Genomic DNA, 23,472 nt, shown 5'->3' with positions numbered 1-23,472 from the left:
TCAGTATCAAGCTACCAACAGTATTTTTCAGAGAACTAGAACAAATAATTTCACAATTTGTATGGAAATACAGAAAACCTAGAATAGCAAAAGCAATCTTGAGAAAGAAGAATGGAACTGAAGGAATCAACTTACCTGACTTCAGACTACACTACAAAGCTACAGTCATTAAGACAGTATGGTACTGGCACAAAAACAGAAATATAGACCAATGGAACAAAATAGAAAGCCCAGAGATAAATCCACACACCTATGGACATCTTATCTTAGACAAAGGAGGCAAGAATATACAATGGAGAAAAGACAATCTCTTTAACAAAGTGGTGCTGGGAAAACTGGTCAACTACTTGTGAAACTAGAACACTTTCTAACACCATACACAAAAATAAACTCAAAATGGATTAAAGATCTAAATGTAAGACCAGAAACTATAAAACTCCTAGAGGAAAACATAGGCAAAACACTCTCTGACATAAACCATAGCAGGATCCTCTATAACCCACCTCCAAGAGTAATGGACATAAAAGCAAAACTAAACAAATGGGACCTAATTAAACTTAAAAGCTTTGTGCAATGAAGGAAACTATAAGCAAGGTGAAAAGACAGCCTTCAGAATGGGAGAAAATAATAGCAAATGAAGCAACTGACAAAGAATTAATCTCCAAAATAAACAAGCAGCTCATGCAGCTCAATTCCAGAAAAATAAACAGCCCAATCAAAAAATGGGCCAAAGAACTAAACAAACACTTCTCCAAAGAAGACATACAGATGGCTAACAAACATATGAAAAGATGCTCAACATCACTCATTATCAGAGAAATGAACATTAAATGAGGTACCATCTCACGCTGGTCAGAATGGCTGCTATCAAAAAGCCTACAAACAATGAATGCTGGAGAGGGTGCGGAGAAAAGTGAACCCTTTTACACTGTTGGTGGGAATACACTACGGGGAAGAGTGTAGAGATTCCTTAAAAAACTGGAAATACAACTCCCATATGACCCAGCAATCCCACTGCTGGACATACCCTTGGAGGAAACCAGAATTGAAAGAGACATGTGTACCCCAACGTTCATCACAGCACTGTTTACAATAGGTAGGACATGGAAGCAACCAAGATGTCCATCAGCAGACGGATGGATAAGAAAGCTGTGGTACTTATACACAAAGGAATATTACTCAACTATTAAAAAGAATGCATTTGAATCAGTTCTAATGAGGTGGATGAAACTGGAGCCTATTATACAAAGAAGTAAGTCAGAAAGAAAACCACCAATACAGTATATTAACACATATATACAGTATTTAGAAAGATGGTAATGATGACCCTATATGCGAGACAGCATAAAAGACACAGATGTAACGAACAGACTGTTGGACTCTGTGGGAGAAGGCAAGAGTGGGATGATTTGAGAGAATAGCATTGAAACATGTATATTACCATATGTGAAATAGATCACCAGCCCAGGTTCGATGCATGAAACAGGGTGCTCAGGGCTGGTGCACTGGGATGACCCAGAGGGATGGGATGGAGAGAGAGGTGGGAGGAGGGGTCAGGATGGGTGAACACATGTACACGCATAGCCGATTCATGTGAATGTATGGCAAAAACCACTACAATATTGTAAAGTAATTAGCCTCCAATTAAAATAAATAAATTAATTTTTTAAAAAACAAAATAAATAAATGGCCGTGTCCTAAAGCTGAAGAGAACCTTTGGCTGAACAACAACAGCAAAATTCTACAATAGCTGGTAAATGCCTAGAACTGAATTATACACAGAGGCTGACATTCCTTCTGTCAAAACCAATGTCAGTCCCAGCTTATTTATTTCTTCAACAAAAGTATTGAGCCCCTACTCTGGGCAACCCATGGGTTATATCCATCAACAATCCCTCCAGGCAATTCTTCAATGAGCTGAAAAAAAATGAGAGTAACCTTGGACATGGACTGAGAGCTTCCCATGTGCTGGGCACTGCAGTATTTGATGTGGGCTCTCTCCCTCTGTCCTCAGAAAATCCCATGAAATAGGACTTACATTATGATCATTTTATCAAAGAGGAAACTTGACAGTGAGAGAAAAGGATGCTGAATATGCCTGTTATAGACACCTGTCCTCTGTGTGTGTGTTGAATTTAGTAATCTATTACAAAAGTCACAATGATCTTGCAAATTTTTTGAGCAGAAATGGACAAAATGAAACATTAAAGTTGTCTACTCCCCTTTTGGCTCACAAGATTAACATGGATACTGTCTGGTGTAGACCCTTGCCAGATATTGCCCATCCAACAAAAAAAGGCATATTGAATATAATTCTTCATATATTGGAGCTTTCTTCTATTAGAGCTTTGTATTAATATCTTTGGGCTTCCCTGGTGGCTCAGACAGTAAACAATCTGCCTGCAATGCAGGAGATCTGGGTTTGGTCCCTGGGTAGGGAAGATCTCCTGGAGAAAGGAATGGCTACACAAATACAAATACAATGGAATCTTTGTATTTCCAGTTGAAAAAGTAACATATGGTTATGATAGAAAATGTACAGAATGCAGAGACAGATTCTCTCAATTGCCCATCACATTACTGCACAGGTCTGAACTGGGTCAGGTAACCAGAGTTTATTGGTGGAAAGACCACTGGGCTAGGAGACAAATCAATGTGTAGGGACTCCCAGGTCCTTCCCTATGTACTAGCTGAGTAACTTGAAAAAAATTCCCTTGATCTCTTTGACTCAGTTTTCCTATCTGTAAAATGGGGTTTAAATGCATGTTTTCCTATCTGTAAAATGGATTTTAAATGCTTACCTCCAAGAATTACACATGCTTAGCAAAAGGACTATCATACAGGTACTAAAAGCACAAATAGAAAGTGCCCATCCTCTTCCCTCCCTAATAGCATTATTATTTGATTAGCCTTGCCTTCTCTATTTCCTTCCTCAAAAAAGGCAGCCTTCCTACACTGTGAAACATCCTTGACTTCTCTCTTCCCTTCCTTGCCAACCTGCCAGGGCTATTTCTCTCTCTCTCAGCATTTTCCTCTCTCATGTTTGCAAAGCCTGCTCTGTCGCATTGTGTTTTCACGCCTGGTTTTGCCACCTTCTTCACAGAGCTGATTTGACATAAATATTTATGTGTAAAAATATGTTCTCCTGCCCGCCCCGCCTCCCCCCCCCCCCCCACCGTGTCCTCCTCCCTACATACTACCACTGGGACATGGCAGAGATGGTGCAGTGTGTGGGGCACCGGGGCCACTAGCTTCATCCTGCATCGTGGGGGGACCAGATGTTTGATGTGAAATTCCCTGGTAACAAGTCCGCACTGATATGCCAAAGGGCCCCAAAACTCTCTAGTTGAATCTATCATTCACAGTCCCCTGAGAGTGCCATCAGGGGTGGGAGTAACTCTGTGATCAAACCAATTTGGTCAAAGCTAAGAGAAATATATGTATGGTTATCTGTACCCTTCCTTTAATCCATTCTCAGAGCTGCCTGCAGATACACCTACACTACTGTCCCCTCCTGTGGGCATCTACAATCAAGCCATTTTTAAGGACATGCCAGCTGGAGTCACCTCCTTCCCACCTGACCTCTAAGACCACACTGTCTTCACCTGTTCATGTCTCCCTGTCATGTTCTCCTTCTCCCTGGAGTCCAGCCTCCTGTTTCTGAGGTCATCCACCATCCTTCTTCCAAAAACTGTACATTCTAGTGACTGTTGCCGTGGAAGGTGGACTTGCCTGGTACCTTAGATCTCATGTAACTCAGAACTACAACAGCAAAAACAAAAGATGAGGCCTCTTTCATTATTCAGTAGTCATCTCAGAAAAGTAATTGTACAACAACTCAGTAACAGAATGTTTGCCTTGAGCTGAGCAAAAGACCCACACTACAGCCCTCTGAGGCTCTGATCAGGGGAAACGGGGTTTTGGGTGTGAGAGTCAATTACTAGGTAGGTTGATAAGAAGTCCAGGGGCCCCAAGGAGAAGAAAGGAGTCTGGAGCCCTTGAGAAGGAGAAACAGGTCTGAGGTTCTCAAGGAGGAGAAAAGGACAAACATTTTTTTTCCCTATATTGCTTTGTCTTAGTCAATATAACAATGTACCTTGCTCAAGGATATGTTTCTCCTTAACAAGAACCTTCTGACTAATCTTGTTATCTTAAAACTTGTATATTGTGGGAGTGTGTCTGGTAAGATCTTTCTATTGTTACTTCTAATCCTGTTATCATAAGATGTATGTTGTGGGAGTGGGTCTGATAAAAGTATATAAGGCCTTGCTAAGACTAGCAAGGCAGGGCGGGGTGGGGGGCACTCTCCATCCCCCTTCTGATGTCTATGTCAGAAGCTTTCTCTGTCCTTTCTCATACTTTAATAAAACTCTGCTACACAAAAGTTCTTGAGTGATCAAGCCTGGTCCCTGGTCCCGAAGCTAAATCTTCTTTGGAGATCAAGAATCTGACACTGTTCACCATAAGCTACCAGGTGAAGCCCAGTTCACCCTCAACTCCCACTAGGTCAGTTTCTCTAACAGTGAAAGTGTTAATCACTCAATCCTATCTGATTCTTTGTGATGCCACAGACTCTAGCCAGTCAGGCTCTGCTGTCCATGGGATTCTCCAGGCAGGAGTACTGGGTTGGAGTGGGTTAGGTGGAGTACTGTAGTGAGTTGCCAGTCCCTTCTCCAGGGGATCTTCCCAACCCAGGGATCAAACCTGGGTCTCCTGAATTGCAGGCGGATTCTTTACCATCTGAGCCACCATCAGCTTCCCTGAAGGAAACAGCAAATAAAGACACTGCTGCCAACACCTTTTAGGAGGCTATGAAAAGAGGTAATTTACTTACAATTCATAAAATTATTAGTGACTAATGAGGATAACTAATAGTCACTAGTTGATATAATTATTCAATAATATAGAACACAAGTAATAATATTTATTATTGATTAGTAATGAGCACTTACATTATATCAATAAATAGAAATATGACATAAACACTCTATTAGCAGAAAGAGACTCTCAGATTGGGTCAGGAACATTTACATCTAGCCCTTATTTGTAGAACACAGTGTAATTGCATGATGAATTATTCAAAAGGACACCGTTTAGAAAAAAATCAGAAAAGCAGAGTTCTGGTATCAAAAATATCATTTGAGTCTGTGTGACCTCAGGCTTGCAGACCTCCTCTCAACAAGCTTCTGGTTTCCCAGCTGCAAACCAAGGACATGACTATCTCCAGGGGTGTGCGTCTGCTAAGTCACTTTGGTCATATCTGGCTCTTTGCGACCCCACGGACTATAACCTGCTAGGCTCATCTGTCCATGGGGTTCTCAGTGTAAGAATACTGGAGTGGGTTGCCATGCCCTCCTCCAGGAGATCTTTCCAGCCCAGGGATCGAATGTACATCTCTTACATCTCCTGCATTGGCAGGCATTTCTTTACCACTAGCACTACCTGGGAAGCTCCTCCAGGGGAGGGAGGCATGTAAATTTCAGGATATTCAGGCCTTGCTCCTCCAAGTGTGGTCCACAGACCTCAACTGGGAAGGAACCGCTGAGGTCAGCTGGACTCTAAGCTCAGAAGGGCTTTCACTAAAACCCTGGACTGTCCTCTCACTAGCTGTTTGGCCCTGGGTGAATTACCGAATTTTTCTGTGTCAGTGTCCTTACCTGTTAAAGGAGGATATGTCTATCTGTGTCATAAAGTCATTATGAGTATAAATAACACAAAACACATAAGAAAGAATAAAGTTGTTATCACTACAGATATAGCAGGAATTAGAAAAATAGTGTATGATCTGTAAGTTTCACCATAAATTAGAAATCAAGTTGACGTGATCAATTTTTCAAGCAAGATATACATGACCCAACTGCCCCAAGAAAAAACTGAAAATCACAGTAAACCAAAAGACATTTAAAAATTGAAGTAATTTCTATGGTGCTTCTCTTTCAATGTTTTTTTTTTTTTTTTTTTTTTTTTGTCAATCTTTCAACATTTCAGAATAAAAAGCCAGGGTAAAAAGAAATTTAGACAAAGGTACTAGCTCAGGATGGTTTTCTAGCCAAATTCTAGCAAACTTGCAAGAAATAGATAATTCCCATTGTAGTCACATTATTCTAGAACATAGAAAAGGATGGGACTTACCCTCATAACTTTATGACAGCAGTATAATCTTAGTACAAAAGACAGGACAAAGATGGTTAGAAATGTATACCAAACCAATTGCCCTTACTCAGCAAGGACCACACAAGAAAACCTATCTCCATTACACACAGAGGTGCAAAACAAAACAAAAAACAAACTGAACTAGGGTGTCTGTGAAAGCTTGCCACCAGATCAATAACCTGTCCCATATATTCAGTTCAGTTCAGATCAGTCGCTCAGTCATGTTCAACTCTTTGCAACCCCATGGATTGCAGCACACCAGGCTTCCCTGTCCTTCTTCATCTCCTGGAGCTTGCTCAAACTCATGTCCAACCAGTCAGTGACACCATCCAAACAGTTAATCCTCTGTCATCCCCTTCTCCTCCAGCCTTCAATCTTTCCAACCATCAGGGTCTTTTCCAATGAGTCAGTTTTTCCCATCAGGTGGCCAAAGTACTGGAGCTTCAGTTTCAGCATCAGTCCTTCCAACGAATATTCAGGACTGATTTCCTTTAGGATTGACTGGTTGAATCTCCTTGAGGGACTCTCCAAGGGACTCTCAAGAGTCTTCTCCAACACCACAGTTCAAAAGCATCAAATTTTTGGCACTCGGCCTTCTTTATGGTTCAACTCTTACATCCATACATGACTACTAGAAAAAGCATAGCTTTGACTAGATGGACCTTTGTCAGCAAAGTAATCTCTCTCCTCTTTAATATGCTGTATATCTTGGTCATAACTTTTCTTCCAAGGAGCAAACGTCTTTTAATTTCATGGCTGCAGTCACCATCTGATGTGATTTTGGAGCCCAGGAAAATAACGTCTGTCACTGTTTCCATTGTTTCTCCATCTATTTGCCATGAAGTGATGGGACCGGATGCCATGATCTTCATTTTTTGAATGTTGAGTTTTAAGCCAGCTTCTTCACTCTCCTCTTTCACTTTTATCAAGATGCTCTTTAGTTCTTCTTCACTTTCTGACATAATGGTGGTGTCAACTGCATATCTGAGGTTATTGATATTTCTCCCGGCCATCTTGATTCCAGCTTATGCTTCATCCAGTCCAGCATTTCTCATGATGTACTCTGCAGGTAAGTTAAATGAGCAGAGTGACAATATGCAGCCTTGACGTACTCCTTTCCCTATTTGGAACCAGTCTGTTGTTCCATGTCTGGTTCTAACTGTTGGTTCTTGACCGGCATACAGATTTCTCAGAAGGCAAGTCAGGTGATCTGGTATTCCCATCTCTTGAAGAATTTTCCACAGTTTGTTGTGATCCACACAGTCAAAGGCTTTGGTATAGTCAATAAAGCAGAAGTAGATGTTTTTCTGGAACTCTCTTGCTTTTTCTATGATCCAGTGGATGTTGGCAATTTGATCTCTGGTTCCTCTACCTTTTCTAAATCCAGCTTGAACATCTGGAAGTTCCCGGTTCATGTACAGTTGAAGTCTGACTTGGAGAATTTTGAGCATTACTTTGCTAGTGTGTGAGATGAGTGCAATTGTGTGGTAGTTTGGCATTACCTTTCTTTGAGATTGGAATAAAAAGTGACCTTTTCCAGTCCTGTGGCCACTGCTGAGTTTTCCAAATTTGCTGGCATATTGAATGCAGCACTTTAACTGCATCATCTTTTAGGATTTGAATTAGTTCAACTGGAATTCCATCACCTCCACTAGCTTTGTTCCTAGTGATGCTTCCTAAGGCCCATTTAACTTTGTGTTCCAGGATGTCTGGCTCTAGGTGAGTGATCACACCATCATGGTTCTCTGGGTCATGAAGATCTTTTTTGTATAGTTCTTATGTGTATTCTTGTCACATCTTCTTAATATCTTCTGCTTCTGTTAGGTCCATACTGTTTCTGTCCTTTATTGTGGCCCCCATCTTGCATGAAATTTCCCTTGATATCACTAATTTTCTTAAAGAGATCTCTAGTCTTTCCCATTCTATTGTCTTCCTCTATTTCTTTGCACTGATCCCTGAGGAAGCCTGTCTTATCTCTCCTTGCTAGTCTTTGGAACTCTGCATTCAGATGGGTATATCTTTCCTTTTCTCTTTTGCCTTTAGCTTCTCTTCTTTTCTCATCTATTTGTAAGACCTCCTCAGAGAACCATTTTGCCTTTTTACATTTATTTTTCTTGGGGAAGGTCTTGATCACTGCTCCCTGTACAATGTCATGAACCTATGTCCACAGTTCTTCAAGCACTGTCTATCAGATCTAATCCTGTGAATCCATTTGTCACTTCCATTGTATAATCATAAGGGATTTTATTTAGGTCATACCTGAATGGTCTAGTGGTTTTCCCTACTTTCTTCAATTTAAGTCTGAATTTGGCAATAAGGAGTTCGTGATCTGAGCCACAGTCAGCTCCCTGTTGTGTTCTTGCTGACTGTATAGAGCTTTTCCATCTTTGGCTGCAAAGAATATAATCAATCTGATTTCAGTATTGACCATCTGGTGATGTCCATGTGTAGAGTCGTCTCTTGTGTTGCTGGAAGAGGGTGTTTGCTATGACCAGTGCGTTCTCTTGGCAGAACTCTATTAGCCTTTGCCCTGCTTCATTTTGTACTCCAAGGCCAAATTTGCCTGTTACTCCAGGTATCTCTTGACTTCCTACTTTTGCATTCCAGTCCCCTATGATGAAAAGGACATCATATTTTTGGTGTTAGTTCTAGAAGGTTCTTGTAGGTTGTCATAGAACCATTCAATTTCAGCCTCTTCGGCATTAGTGATTGGGGCATAGACTTGGATTACCGTGATATTGAATGGTTTGCCTTGGAAACAAACAGAGATCATTCTGTTGTTTTTGAGATTGCACCCAAGTACTGCATTTTGGACTCTTTTGTTGACTATGAGGGCTACTCCATGTCTTCTAAGGGATTCTTGCCAGCAGCGTAGATATAATGGTCATCTGAATTTTGTCTCCATCGTTGTAGCACTTCCAACTTCTTCAAAGTGTTTTAACAAAGGGAGCCACAGAAATATGAAAGTAAACTAAACAACCTTGGGAAGAGGATGTAAGTCTTACAAGTTGAAAGAAAAGTCAAATGACATAAAATAACAGGAACGAAAGTGAAATGAACAGCCCCCACCCCACCCCAACCCGGACATACACCCACCACCTAGAGCTTACTAATTAAACTGAAAGAGAGACTCTCTGAAGTAAGAGGGCGGATGGGAAAAGCATGAGTCAATATCCACTTTTTTCAAACTTTTTCACAATAATGAATGAAAAGATTCCGCTCCAATTTTATTATTAACAAACGAACAGCCGCCCAGGTTCAATCTCTGGTTGGAGAGCTGAGATCCCACAAGCTGCATAGTGTGGCCAAGAAACAAAACAATACAAAAGATGAAAAGAAAAAACAAAAATGAAGAAAAAGAATTAAATGTACTCATTAATCACATAAAGGCAACCAGCATAACTTTAAAAATGACTACAGAAATCATGGAAATAGCAGGAAAGGAGGGGGAAAGGAGACTAAAAAAAGATCGAGATAAGTGATTCTCAATTCTGGTTGCTCATTAGAATACCTGGGGAAGATTTTTAAACCCTGATGCCTATACCAGATGCCAGAGCAAATAAATCCAACTCTTGGATGGGAGTCAGACATCAGAATTTGTTAAAGCTCTGGATGGGATTCCAGCATGTGGCTAAAGTGGGAAGCACCAATTTAGAGCAAAAGATACAAGATAGAAAGGAAAGAAAACAGCAAGAAGGTATGAAGAATAAGAATATCACCCAAAAGTGAAAACAGAATTCATCACAAACAAGTTATATTCTAAGTAGAAATATGATCAAATAATATATTAAAAGAAAAAGACTCTCAGGCTGGGTAAAAAAAAAAAATCAAAGCCCAAGGGCCTACTAGATAGCACGGAGAACTCTATTCAATATTCTGTAATAAACTAAATGAGAAAAGAATTTTAAAAGAATATATATATATATATATAAAAGAATATATATATATATATATATATATATATAACTGAATCATTCTGCTATATACCTGAAACTAACACAATATTGTAAATCTACGATACTCTAATATAAAATAAAACTGAAAAATCAAAGGCTAGACTTTATTTGCTGAGTGCCGAAGAACGGATGCTTTCGAACTATGGTGTTGGAAAATACTCTTGCGAGCCCCTTGAATAGCAAAGAGATCAAACTAGTCTTAAAGAAACCAGTCTTAAAGAAAATCAACCCTGAATATTCATTGGAAGGACTGATGCTGAAGCTCCAATACTTTGGCCACCTGATGCAAAGAGCTGACTCATTGGAAAAGACCCTGATGCTGGGAAAGATTGAGGGCAAGAGGAGAACAGGGCAACAGAGGATGAGATGGTTGGATGGCATTGCTGACTCAGTGGACATGAGTTTGAGGAAACTCTGGGAAATGGGAAGCCTGGCATGCTGCAGTCCATGGGGTCACAAAGAGTTGGACACAACTGAGCAGCTAACAACATTCTCCAATATAAAACAAAATTGAAAAATCAAAGCCTAGCATTTATTTGCAAGTCGCAAATAAGTTGCACAATGAGTTATTTTAAGGAGTATTGTACACACTGCTGTATTTAAAATGGATGACCAAAAAGGACCTACTGTGTAGCACAGGGAACTCTGCTCTATGTTATGTGGCAGCCTGGAAGGGAGGGGAGTTTGAAGGAGAATGGATACATACATATGCACGGCTGAGTACCTTTGCTGTTTACTGGAAACTATCACAACACTTAGCCAGCCATGTATGCATGTGTGCGTGCGTGCATGATCAGTCGCTCGATCAACTATACTCCAATACAAAATAAAAAGTTTAAAAAAAACAAACAAAAGAGCATTGTATTCAAAGCCAGAATATCTGAAATCTAAAACTGAAGATCTCACTTGAGGCTATGTGATGTCATGCAAGGTACCTCCTCTCTTTAAGCTTCCACTTTCACAGCTGCAAACCGAGGACCTGGCATTCTTCAGGAGAGACTGCAATGTGTTAAGAAATGGGGAAAAGTGCTCTAAACTTTAGAATACCCAGGCCTTGCATCTCAAAGTGTGGTCCACAGACCAGCCACATTGGCATCTTTGAAGAGCTTGTAAGAAATGCAGATTCTGTACCCACTCCAGACTCACGGAATCAGAATCTATATTGTAACAAGAGTCCCCTGGTGATCTGTGTACATATTTTTTTGGCCACGTGGCATGTGGGATCTTAGTTTCCCAACCAGGGATCGAACCGACACCCCCTGCATTGAAAACATAGAGTCTTAACCACTAAATGCCAGGGAAGTCCAATCTGTGTCTATCTTAATGTTTGAGAAGCACCACTCTAGATGGATATGTGACCTTCCCTGAGTTAACTGTGATTAATTCTGTAACCTTTCCAGAGTTACAAAGACAAGAGTTGTTGCCTGTTCTTGCCATCTCCTTGCCTCTGGCTCCCTCTACTCAAATGCCCTCCCCCTACCCTTGTCTAGCTAACCCCTCATTGATCTTTGAGGCACAGTTTAGATTAAGCCTCAAGAAATATTTCTGAAAACACCCACATATATACCTCCCTGCTGGGTTACCTGCCTTTCCTGTGCTTCTCTCTATCAAAATCTTCACCAGCTATAATGTATAATTTTTGGTTTACATGGCATCTCCCATAAGTGTTTTTTCCAAACAAACAACTTTTTATTGAAGTATGATTGGTATACAATGTTTTCTATGCAAACTGATTTAGTTCTATATATATATATATTCTTTTTCAGATTTTTCAATTATAGATTAATATAAGATATTGGCTACAGTTCCCATACTTTCCAGTAGTTTCTTATTGTTTATTTACTTTATATATATTAGTGTGCTTCTGTTGATCCTAAATTTCCAGTTTATCCCTCCCTACCTTCCACTTTGGTAACAATTAGTTTGCTTTCTATGTCTGTGAATCTATTTTTATTTTGTAAATAAGTTCATTTGTACATTTTTTAAACTCTACATATAAGTGATATCATGATATTTGTCTTTCTCTGTCTGACTTACTTCACTTAGAATGATAATCTCTAGGTCCATCCATGTTACTGCAAATGGCAATATTTCATTCTTTTTTGTGGTTGAGTAATATTCCATTGTGTATATATACCACTTCTTCTTTATCCATTCAACTGTTGATGGACACTTAGGTTGCCTCCGTGAGTGCTGCTATGAACACTGGGATGCGTGTATCTTTTCACATTGGAGTTTTCCTCTTTTCTAGATATAAGTCCAGAAGTGGGATTGCTGGATCCTATGATAACTCTGTTTTTAGCTTTTGAGGAACCTCCCTACTCTCCTCCATAGTGGTTGCAGCAACTTACATTCCCACAAACAGTGTAGGAAGGTCCCCTTTTCTCCACAGCCACTCCAGCTTTATTATCTGTAGACTTTTCAATGATAGTTACTGTTAACTTTTGAAGGGCATTTGAGGAAATGCCTACAGTGTGCACAAGATTCTTGAATAACCAGAACTTACCACAGAAACCACCTGTATTAATTTCCTATGGTTGCTGTAATGAATTATCACAAACTTGGTGGCTTAAACAACAGAATTTCATTCTCTCACAGTCCTGAAGGCCAGAAATTGGAAACCAAGGTCCAGGCAGGGTTGCTGTATGGGAGGATCTGTTCCTTGCTTCTTCCAGCTTCTGGTGGCTCCAGGATCACTGCTCTGTGGTCACACTGAATCCTCTGTGTGTCTCTCACAAGGACACACCACTGGATTTGGGGCTCAGGCAGGTAATTCAATATGATTTCATCTCAAGAAGCTTAACTTTACTATAATCTCTTTTTCCAAATAAGTTCAAACTCACAGGTTTTTGGGATCAGCACTTGACTCTGTCTTCTTGAAGACCACCAAGGAGCCTACTGCACCATCTCATAGTAGGCATCCCCAGAAATGTCTGCTGTGTTAATGCAGACCCATTTTACAGATGCAGAAACTGAGGCCAGGAGTGTTTAAAAACAAATCAACAACAACAATTGCAAAACCTTCCCCAGCATTGAGACAAACACATATGTCTGTCCCCTGGATGTTTGTCCCTAATATACACAAGAGCTCCCACCCATATCAGGTGAAAGGTGTTTACTGCATACACACCATGTGCCAATCATAGTCAGTGAAGTTGCTCAGTCATGTCCGACTCTTTGCAAACCCATGGACTGTAGTCTACCAGGCTCCTCCATCCATGGAATTTTCCAGGCAAGAGTACTGGAGTGGGTTGCCATTTCCTTCTCCAGGGGATCTTCCCAGCCTGGGGATTGAACCCAGGTCTCCTGCATTGCAGGCAGACGCTTTACCATCTGAGCTACCAGGGAAGCTATCCATCTGTGAAATCTCCTTTGTTCAATAGGCCCAAAGGGTAGACTCTTTTTGTTACCATTTTTTCAGACAGGGAAACTGAGCTTTGGTTAGATAAGTATGCTCAGTCGCCCAATCATGTCCAACTCTTTACAATCCTTTGGACTGTAGACTGCCAGGCTCCTCTGTCCATGGAATTTTCTAGGCAAGAATACTGGAGTGGGTTGCCATTTCCTCAGCACGTGGACTCTTAACTGCTGCAGCCCCTGGGAAGCCCAAGAAATGGGTCCAAAATCTCAGAGGTGGATTCAAACATGAGAGCCAGGATTTGAACACATGGCTCTCTGGCTCCATTCACACACTCAGCAAATATTTACTGAGTGCCCACCACATGCCAGGAGTGACTAAGTTCAAGATGCACACTTTTCTAGACTTTATTCTAAGCACAGGTTCAGAGAAGTTAGTGACTAGCTCTGCTCCCTGTTCCACGCCTGGCCCTCAAAGTGTCTTGGTTTTACCTTCTCAAAGCACATTTTGCCCCTAAAACTTCAGCTCCTTCCCAAGATCATCAGCAACATCATTCTGCCATCCCATAAACCACGGTGTTGTGATGAGCTCTCTCGGAGCCGAGGACCTTTAGAGTCAGGAACACCTTGATAAGTTCCTACGAATGAGAACACGAGGATGTGACATTATCATGTTGCCCCCTTGCATGCCTACAGCTCATGCCTTGTTGACTCCATGGTCGACTCCTCGCCTACCTAACAAGGATTTGCTGAGTCCCCTAGGCACCAGATGGCATGCACGTTTAAGTGAGCTGCTCTTTAGTTGCTCAGTCATGTATGACACTTTGTGACCCCATGGACTTCAGCACTCCAGGCTTCCCTGTCCTTCACTATCTCCCAGAGGTTACTCAAACTCATGTCCATTGAGTCAGTGATGCCATCCAACCACCTCATCCTCTGTCGTCCCCTTCTCCTCCTGCTCTCATCTTTCCCAGCATCAGGGTCTTTTCTAATGAGTTGGCTCTTTGCATCAGGTAGCCAAAGTATTTGAGGTTCAGCTTCAGCATCAGTTCTTCCAATGTTTAAGTGAGAGGCAGATACAAAAGAAGGTCAGATAGGTTAGTAAGGTACAGTCCCCGGTTAAAGGAAGTTAGAGCCCACTGGACCATTCAAGCCATGGACAATGCTACAGGCATAACCCCAGTTACAAAGCAGGGTGGCGTCAAAATAAAAATTTGTCTTGGAGACCCTAGAAGTGGAATTTGAACTTGGCCTGAAAGGCTGCTTAGATTTCTACAAGCAGAGATGATGAAGGAGGTGTTTGGGTAGTAGAAGGGAAGGGTATTCTTGAGGAAGAAAATGAGAGCATTTTGTTCATAAGAACGTCAGTACTGGAACGAATTTGCTAGAATATGGCTTGCAAACCCAAGTGCCTACAGGCAGGGTTATTGGACAGCTGGTATGAACCAGTATGATAGATTTACCAATTATTCAAGGTCAAATTTAGCCTCATCGGGCTATTACAAGCTTTTATTATTTGGTGCCTGGGGGCATGAAGGTTGTTAAATATATTGAGTATCACCCTTGATACAAGAATTAGGAAAGAAAAATGAGTGAGTGAAATAGGACAGGTGTAAAATAGCAAGACAGCAGCCAGAAATATGAATAAGTAGACAGACACATTGATGATGATAATGACCATGATGATGATATTGGTGATAATGATGGAGGAGAGAAAAAGAAAAAGAGAAGAAGAAGGGGAAGGGAAGGAGGGAGAAAGGAAAGGAAGGAAAGAAAGAAGGAAGGAAGGGAAAAAGAAAGAAACGAACAGTTAGCTGGATGGATGGATAGATACACGGAGCTAGGCATAATACCTAGTTACAAAGCAACACATGAAAAGCCAGAAAGCATAACGTCAAGTGAGGGAAAATGTAAGAGCAGAACAAAGTGAAAAATATGAGACAATGTACATAAATGAAAACATAAAAATATTATACATTATTTACTGAAACATAGACCTATATGTAAAAGTTAAAAGCAAATCTACTTGTAAGAGAAAGCTATGAAGATCTTAGAAAACAACACAAGAGAAAAATTTCACGGCACTGGACTTGACAATGATCTCCTAGAAATGACACCAAAAGCAAAGGCAACAAAAGAAACCACATAAATAGATTATATCAAAATCAAAAACTTCTGTGCATCAAAAGAGATAAGCAACAGAATGAAAAAGTAACCTATGGAATGGGAGAAACTATTTGCAGATCATATATTTGATAAGGTGTTAATGTCCAGAATCTATAAAGGACTCTGAAAACTCAACACTTTAAAAAAAAAAAAAAGAACAAGAAAATTCAAAAATGGGCAAAGGATTTGTACATACATTTCTCCAAAGAAGATACACAAATTACTAATAAGCATATGAAAAGATGTTCAACATCACTAATCATCAGCGAAATGCAAATTAAGACTCCACCTTTGGGCATCCTGGTGGCTCAGTGGTAAAGAATCTGCCTGCCAATGCAGGAGATATGGGTTCGATCCCTAGTCCAGGAAGACCCCACATGCCGCAGAGAAACTAAGCCCTTGCACCACAACTACTGAACCTGTGCTCTAGAGCCTGGGAGCTGCAACTATTGAGCCCACTCCCTTACTAAATGTACCAGTTACTAAAGCCTGCTCACCCTAGAACCCGTGCTCCTCATCAAGAAAAGCCACTGCAATGAGAAGCCCACACACTGCAATGAAGAGTAGTCCTCACCCGCAGCAACTAGAGAAAAGCTGGCCCCCAATCGCCATGACTAGAGAAAAGCCTGGGCAGCAAGGAAGACCCAGCATAGCCAAAAATAATAAACAAAAAAAATTTTTTTAAAAAAGAGCCACATTCATGCCCATGAAGATGGATACTATCCAAAAAAGATGGGGTGGGGGACAGAAAAATAACAAGTGTTGGCAAGGAAATTGGAACTCTTGTGCATGGCTGGTGGGAATATAAAGTGATGCAGCCACTATGGAAAGCAGTATGATGGTTTCTCAAAAAATTCAACATAGAATTATCATATGATCCAGCAATTCCACTTCTGGGTATATACTACCCACCCCTACCCTCAGACCCTGCCAAAAAAATAAAAGACTAAAAGCAAGGACTAAAACAGTTTTTTGCACACTCATGTTCCTAGATGCATTATTCACAAGGAACTTTTGTTCCTTTGTGGAAGTAACAAAATGTCCATCAACAGATGGATGGATAAACACCAGTGCAATATTTATTTATGATGGAATAATCAACCTTGAAAAGAAAGGAAATTCTGACGCATGGAATGAACCCTGAGGACATTATGCAATGTGAAATAAGTCAGTCCCAAAGGACAAATACTATATGATTCCACTTATATGAGGTGCCTAGAGTAGTGAATATATAGAGATAGAAATTAAAATGGTGGTTGCCAGGGGTTAGAGGGAGGGAATGGGGAGTTAGAATGTAATGGGTACAAAGTTTAAGTTTTGCTAGATGTAAAGCGTTCTGGAGATGAATAGTGGTGGTGACTGTACAATTAATGTCAAACTGTTAAATCTTGTTATGTAAATTTTACAATTAAAAATAAATAATTTTAACTATTTACTGTTAAAAGGTAACATATTGTAATCAACTATACTTCAATACAATAAACTTAAAAAAAATAAAGTTTAAAGATATTAGAACTAGGTATAAAAAGAAAACACACAAAATTCATGACTATAAAGGGACTTCCCTGGTGAGCCGGTGGTCCCAATGTTTCCACTGCAAGTGGCAGCAGTCCAATCCCTGGTCAGGGAACTAAGATCCTGCATGTCACATGGTGCACCAAAAAAAAAAAAAAAAAGTGACTCTGACTCCCTGATTGGAAGAGGGTGGGATATAACACTGGGAGATGGCATTAGGGAAAGACTTTTTTCCCTCTTTTTTTATTTTTGGCACTTTTTCTTTATTTTTTTTTTACTTCTAGCTTATTTTTAAATTGAAATACAATCAATTTACAATGTTGTGTTAATTTCTGCTGTACAGAAAAGTGATTCAGGAAAGACTAGTTTCAACATGACCATTAACATATTGGTTCTGATGCTAAATATACATATCTATCTGAAGAAATATGACCAGAAGTCAACAATTATTCATTCTGGGTGGTGGAAAGCTGGGTGATTGTTACTTAGTTCTTTGTCCTTTTCCTCAAACTAGAAAGTAGAATGAAGAAGAAAAAAATTGGGAGTTGGGGGAGACTTCAGTATTATGACTTTGCTAACAGTCAAATCTCTGTGCTCTGGGAACAATAGTCATTTATTTCTAGGACTATTTAAACCAACACAGGTAATATCTAAAAATTTTCCTGGTATAATTTCAGCTTACAATAGGTACGAGGCAAATATTTGTGAAAGGAAGGGAGGGAGGGAGGGAGGAAGGAAGGAAGAAGGGAAGGAGGAAGGGAGGGATGCTTGCTAGGTAGTTTAGGGCAGAGGCCTGCATTGACTGGGTATCAGATTAAGTGACCACTTGACTATGGCCACAAAACCCTTTTCCTCCATAAGATAGTGGCCTGTGCCTCTTTTCAGGTTCCAATATGTTCAGCCCTCCCTCCTCCCTGGGTTCCAACAACACAGCCTGAGAATGCAAACAAATGAGCCACTAATTTTCAGGACATTCTCAATTTCTTGGCTGGGTCCCTGCAGCAGCTGAATATTAAGCATATTAACTCTGACCTCCATGCACAAATTCCTTTGTATTGGCTGCAATAATGAACTTCTCAAGCAAGACAATTTTCCCAAGGCTTAAATGTCTGTTCTTGTCCAGTGGGTGACAACCACAAGCCCTGAAGGCAGCCAGTTAATTCAGAGTTGTCTTTCTAAACAAGAATGACCACACTCCACTGTGGGTGGTGGGAAATTCAGACCAGGCAACCTCCAGGCTGGCTCAGGATGGATACTGCCTGGAAAAACACATCTCTCTATCCTTAACCTACCCATAATCCTATACCTAATCCAAACCCCTATCCCTAACCTTAAAAGACTGTGAGAGCCCTGTTATCTAAACGTTTGTGCACGCTAAGTCACTTCGGTCTTGTCCAACTCTTTGGAATCCGATCCACTATAGCCTCTACCGGGCTCCTCTATCCATGGGATCTCCCAGGCAAGAGTACTGAGTGGTTTGCCATTCCTTTCTCCAGGGGAGTTTCTCAACCTAGGGATTGAACTCAGGTGTCCTGCATTGCAGGTGGATTTTTTACCACCTGAGCCACCAGCAACAAATCCCACTTTTGCTTAAAACAACAAAAACCTTACGAACTCACGGTTCTCAATGAGACGTACAATTTAGAATTAAATTTCATTTGCCTACAACTAACCTCAGGGATTCCAATTCAGTAGGTGTGGGTATGGTCCTAAAAACCACATTTTAAAAAAGTTCCTCTAGAAATTCTAAGTTCCTCATAAAGCCCACAAAAGTCAATACATTATAAAACTGTATCTTGCGAATGAAAATCCAAACCTCTTCTTTCTTTCTACCTTCTCTCCTTCCTTCAATTAGGCAAACAGGTATTGAACATATAATGTTAGGCTTCCCTGGTGGCTCAGTGGTAAAGAATCGGCTGCTAACGCAGGAGATGCAGGTTTGATCCCAGGAAGTCCTTTCTTTTTAATAGTGTGAGCACCTGGACTAAAGGTAGCAAGCTCTTTTGGGTGATTTTTAGAAGGCAAATGGTAAAGGACCAGAGCACTGAAGTTAGAAAGAGACCTGGCCTTGAATCTCAACTCTGTTTCTTAGCTTTGAGTCTTTAGACAAGTTTCCTAATGTCTCTGGGCTTTAATTCCTTCATCTGTAAATACAAGATAAAAAGGACCTCCATGGATATCAGCCATGAAATGACAACCTACTCCAGGATTCTTGCCTGGAGAATCCCATGGACAGAGGAGCCTGGCAGGCTACAGTCCATAGAGTCGCAGAGTTGGACATGACTGAGTGACTAACACTTTCTCTTTCTTGTCCCTTGGGCAGACACGGGTTCAATTCAGGACTGTCTGAGACTGAATTCCTCAGGTGCCCACAGGATGAGCCAGGAGGCTCTGATCACGAGCTCTCTCTCCATCACAGCTCCTCGGCTGGCTGGCTGGCCTCATTGACCTGTCACATCATCAGGAGACGAGCTCCAAGTCTCCAGCAACCTTTGATTCTCACTAAAGTTTCAGGTCTCTCCCCTCTGTGCTTTTGGATGCTGAAACAGACCAAGCAGTAGCAGAAACTGAAGAGGGACCACGTCTCCTCCCAGAGAAACGAAGAGCAGACACCGCATACTATTCATACCCGCTACCAAGGTTCACCTTTTAGCACAACATTCATCTTTTTTGTCTCTTTCATGAAAAGCCCTTTTCAGGAGGGAAGCATTGCAGCTGCTTTTACAGGACTGCACCCGTCTCCTCTGGAGAAAAAGGCGAGTTCAGACAGCTGTAGCTGTCTTTGTGTTTCTTCATCCTTCGGGTGGGCTGGGGCAGGAAGGGGAAGCTTGGAGGAGCGATTGGTGGGTGGAACTGCTCCAGCACATGGCAAGGCATGGAAGGTCCTAAAAATCCCACTGCAGGCTGGACGGCAGTCATGTGGAGAGTACCCAGGGCCACAAAGAAGGCTCAGCCACTGCCCTTTTGATGTGGCTGAAAGGACATCTTAACAAGGCTTAAAAGCTTAGTCGGGTTGCCCAATGGCTCAAGTAGTAAAGAGTCCACCTGCCAATGCAGGAGATTTGAGAGATGCAGGTTTAATTTCTGGGTCAGGAAGATCCCCTGGAGAAGGAAATGGCAACCCACTCCAGTATTCTTGCCTGGAGAATTCCATGGACAGAGGAGCCTGGTGGGCTACAGTCCACGGGGTCGCAAAGGATCAGACACAACTGAGCAGGTGTTGGGTGATAGAAAAACCGAGCCATCAATTTCTCTTTTTTTCAATATTTCATTTATTTATTCACTGATTTGGCTGCCCTTGTCTTCACTACAGCACATGAACTTCTCTAGTTGCTGTTCCTGGGCTTTCTGGCTGTGACGCACGGGTTTACTTGCTGCACAATACGTGGGATCTTAGTTCCCTGACCAGGGATCGAACCCACAGCCCCTGCATTGGAAGGCAGATTCTTAAACTTAATATAATCTTACTATGGGCTGGGTGCTTAGTTGCTCAGTCATGTTTGACTCTTTGTTGTTGTTGTTTAATTATTTATTTTAATTGGTAGTTAATTACTTTACACTATTGTAGTGTTTTTGCCATACATTGACATGAATCAGCCCCCATCCTGAACTTCCATCCCTCTTCCCTCCCCATCCCATTCCTCAGGGGTGTCCCAGCACACTGGCTTTGAGTGCCCTGTTTCATGGATCGGTGTTCGATTCTCTGGACATGACTCTTTGATCCGACCCAGGGATCAAACCTGCGTCTCTCATGTTTCCTGCGTTGGCTGGATTCTTTACCACTGCGCCACCTGGGATGCATCCACTGATTCCACTCCTAGATAGCTACCCAAGACAAATGAAAACTTATCTCCACACAAAGACTTGTATGAAAGTACTCAGAGTAGCATTATCCATACTATTGCCAATGTGGAAGACACTCAGGTGCCCACTAACAGGTCAGTGGAGCGGTCGCTCCATCTGCTGCTGATGTTGTTCAGCCAATCAGTTGTGTCTGACTCTCTGCGACCCCTTGGGCTGTAGCATGCCACCTACACCATCTGTCCCCGTCCCTCACCATCTCGCAGAGTTTGCCCAAGCTGATGTCCATGGAACTGGTGATGCTGTCTAACCATCTCACGGAATATTATTCATCAATGGAAAAATGAAGTATTGATACCTGCTACAACATGCGTGAACCTCAAAAACAGCCTGATACACAAGACCACATAGTGTATGATTCCATTTGATACTAAATTTGCCAGAATAGGCTAATTTACAGGAACAGAAAATAGATTAGTAGTTGCCCGGGGCTAGGAATGGGAACAAGAATAGCATTTTACTGGGGCAATGAAAATGTTCTAGAACTGCATGGTGGTGATAGTTGTTAAGTTTACTTGGGGAAAAAAAAAAAAAAAAAAAAAACCTAGGGGCTTCCTTGGTGGCTCAGTGGTAAAGAATCCACCCACCAATGCAGGAAACACGAGTTTGATCCCTGATCTAGGAAGATCCCACGTGCCATGGAGCAACTAAGGCCGTGAGCCACACCATTGAGCCTGTGGTCTAGACCGCAGGAGCCACAACTACTGACCCCACGTGCCACAACTACTGAAGCCCCTTGCACGCCCTAGAGCCCACGCTCTGAAACAAGGGAAGCCACTGCAATGAGAAGCCCATGCACGGCAACTAGAAAAATGCCCGAGAAGCAACAAAGACCTAGCATAGCCCTAAATAAATAAATAAAGCTATTTTTTTTTAAATCTAAATCATACATTTAAAATAGGTGAATGTTATGCTATGGTAAATTGCACCTCCATGAGCTTAGATTTTTTTTAAAGTCACCAAACATTCAGATTATTTTTACAAAACCTAATGATGTGTGTATGAGACACCCGGGGAATTTGCTGCTGTCACCCCATCCCTAAGCAGGAGTCAGGGAAAGGAATGATGCCAATATGGGGCTACCCCTGAAAGCTGAAAATGAAACATGGCGGGGGGGGTGCTGATGCCCAAAACATTGGGTACGTTTCTACAGTGGCTTGATTTTTAGAATCCTGAAAAGCTCATAAATATCACATGACTTTGGAATCAGAAGCGCCAGGTCAAAATGGCCACCTGTATCATGGAGTGCATGTCACAGCCTAATCTGTTCCATGTCACCCAACACTTGCTGCTTAGCGCACCCAGGGAGGTCCTAGTCCATTCTGGACATGACAGTTTGGAAAGCATATTGAAAAGTTGACTCTACCCAGGAAATCTGTTCTCCAGCCCAGGTTCATGAGAGTCTCCTGTGATATCATCAACTGTGCTGTGAGCTGTTTCAAATCATGGGGAAAAAAAAGTGTATAAGTGACTTGCTTAAAAAAAAAAGTTTGGATCAGAGTCAAGATTTCCCCAGTGGTAAAAGAGCAATCTCTTTCTCTCCATCAACTCCCTAGCTCCTTCTGCTGAAGTTCACTCCATTTTAAAAGTGTTACATTATGAACATTTCCCCAGAGATTAATAAGCACACCTTCCTATGTGTCTTGCTCTGAAGGTAGACTTCTTTGTCAGCTTTCCTTGTCCACCTTCTTAAATAGCACTTCCTCCCCCAACTCTCATCTGCTCATCCAAATTTTTTCTTCTTAGCTTTGATCACCACCGGATACATTCCATGGGGCTCAAATGGCAAAGAATCTGCCTGCACTGCAGGAGACCTGGGCTCAATCCCTGGGTCAGGAAGATCTCCCGGAGAAGGGAATGGCTACCACTCCAGGCAGTGTTCTTGCCTGGAGAATTCTTGATGTAGCCAAGAGCCGGACACCACTGAGCAATTAACACTTTCACTTCTTTAACATATTACAGACCATTGTTCCGTTCGATGTGCACTCTGAGAAGTCCAGGACTCTTCCTCTTTTCTACCAGCTGAGTTCCAAGTACCTTGTACAATGTCTGGTCAGTGAAAAGTGTTAGGATACTGTCAAACTATAGCTGAAAACCTCAATTCCTTGAAAAAAATCAAATCAAACCAACTCATACCTGTAGAACCTACTACATGTAAGGCTTCTGCTATGCCATATTAGACTCCTATTCATATCCCTACTTTCCAAGCTGATTTATGATAACTTAAGATCAAAGACTATTTATGTGCCTCAAAACACTGCCACTGTTCTCATTTATCCCCACTCAGTCTCCCAAAATGATCTACTGGCTTTTGGTTTCACCTGCCACCATTCATTCTCCAGTGCAATGTCATGCCATCGAAGGTTCTGATGACCTGGCCCCAACCTACCTGGTCAGCATCATCTGCCAGAATTATTCCTTGACCCCAGTGTGGCTCTCATACAAGAAAATAATGCAGCCACAG

General features: G+C 41.5%; 1 protein-coding gene and 1 non-coding gene across 4 annotated transcripts in view; both read right to left on the bottom strand.

Annotated features, from left to right (window-relative positions):
• The window catches only part of SHISA9 (shisa family member 9), a 515,393-nt gene that overhangs the window by 270,530 nt on the left and 221,391 nt on the right, over nucleotides 1-23,472 (bottom strand). The gene's annotated exons all lie outside the window — the stretch shown is intronic.
• On the bottom strand, nucleotides 13,386-13,457 carry TRNAC-GCA. The gene has a single exon. It is a non-coding gene; the product is annotated as a tRNA-Cys (tRNA).

Source organism: Cervus elaphus, chromosome 10 (genome assembly GCF_910594005.1).
Source record: "Cervus elaphus chromosome 10, mCerEla1.1, whole genome shotgun sequence".
NCBI lineage: Eukaryota > Metazoa > Chordata > Mammalia > Artiodactyla > Cervidae > Cervus > Cervus elaphus.
The sequence above is the reverse complement of the archived record's forward strand: the minus strand, read 5'-3'. Positions and strand labels throughout refer to the sequence as shown.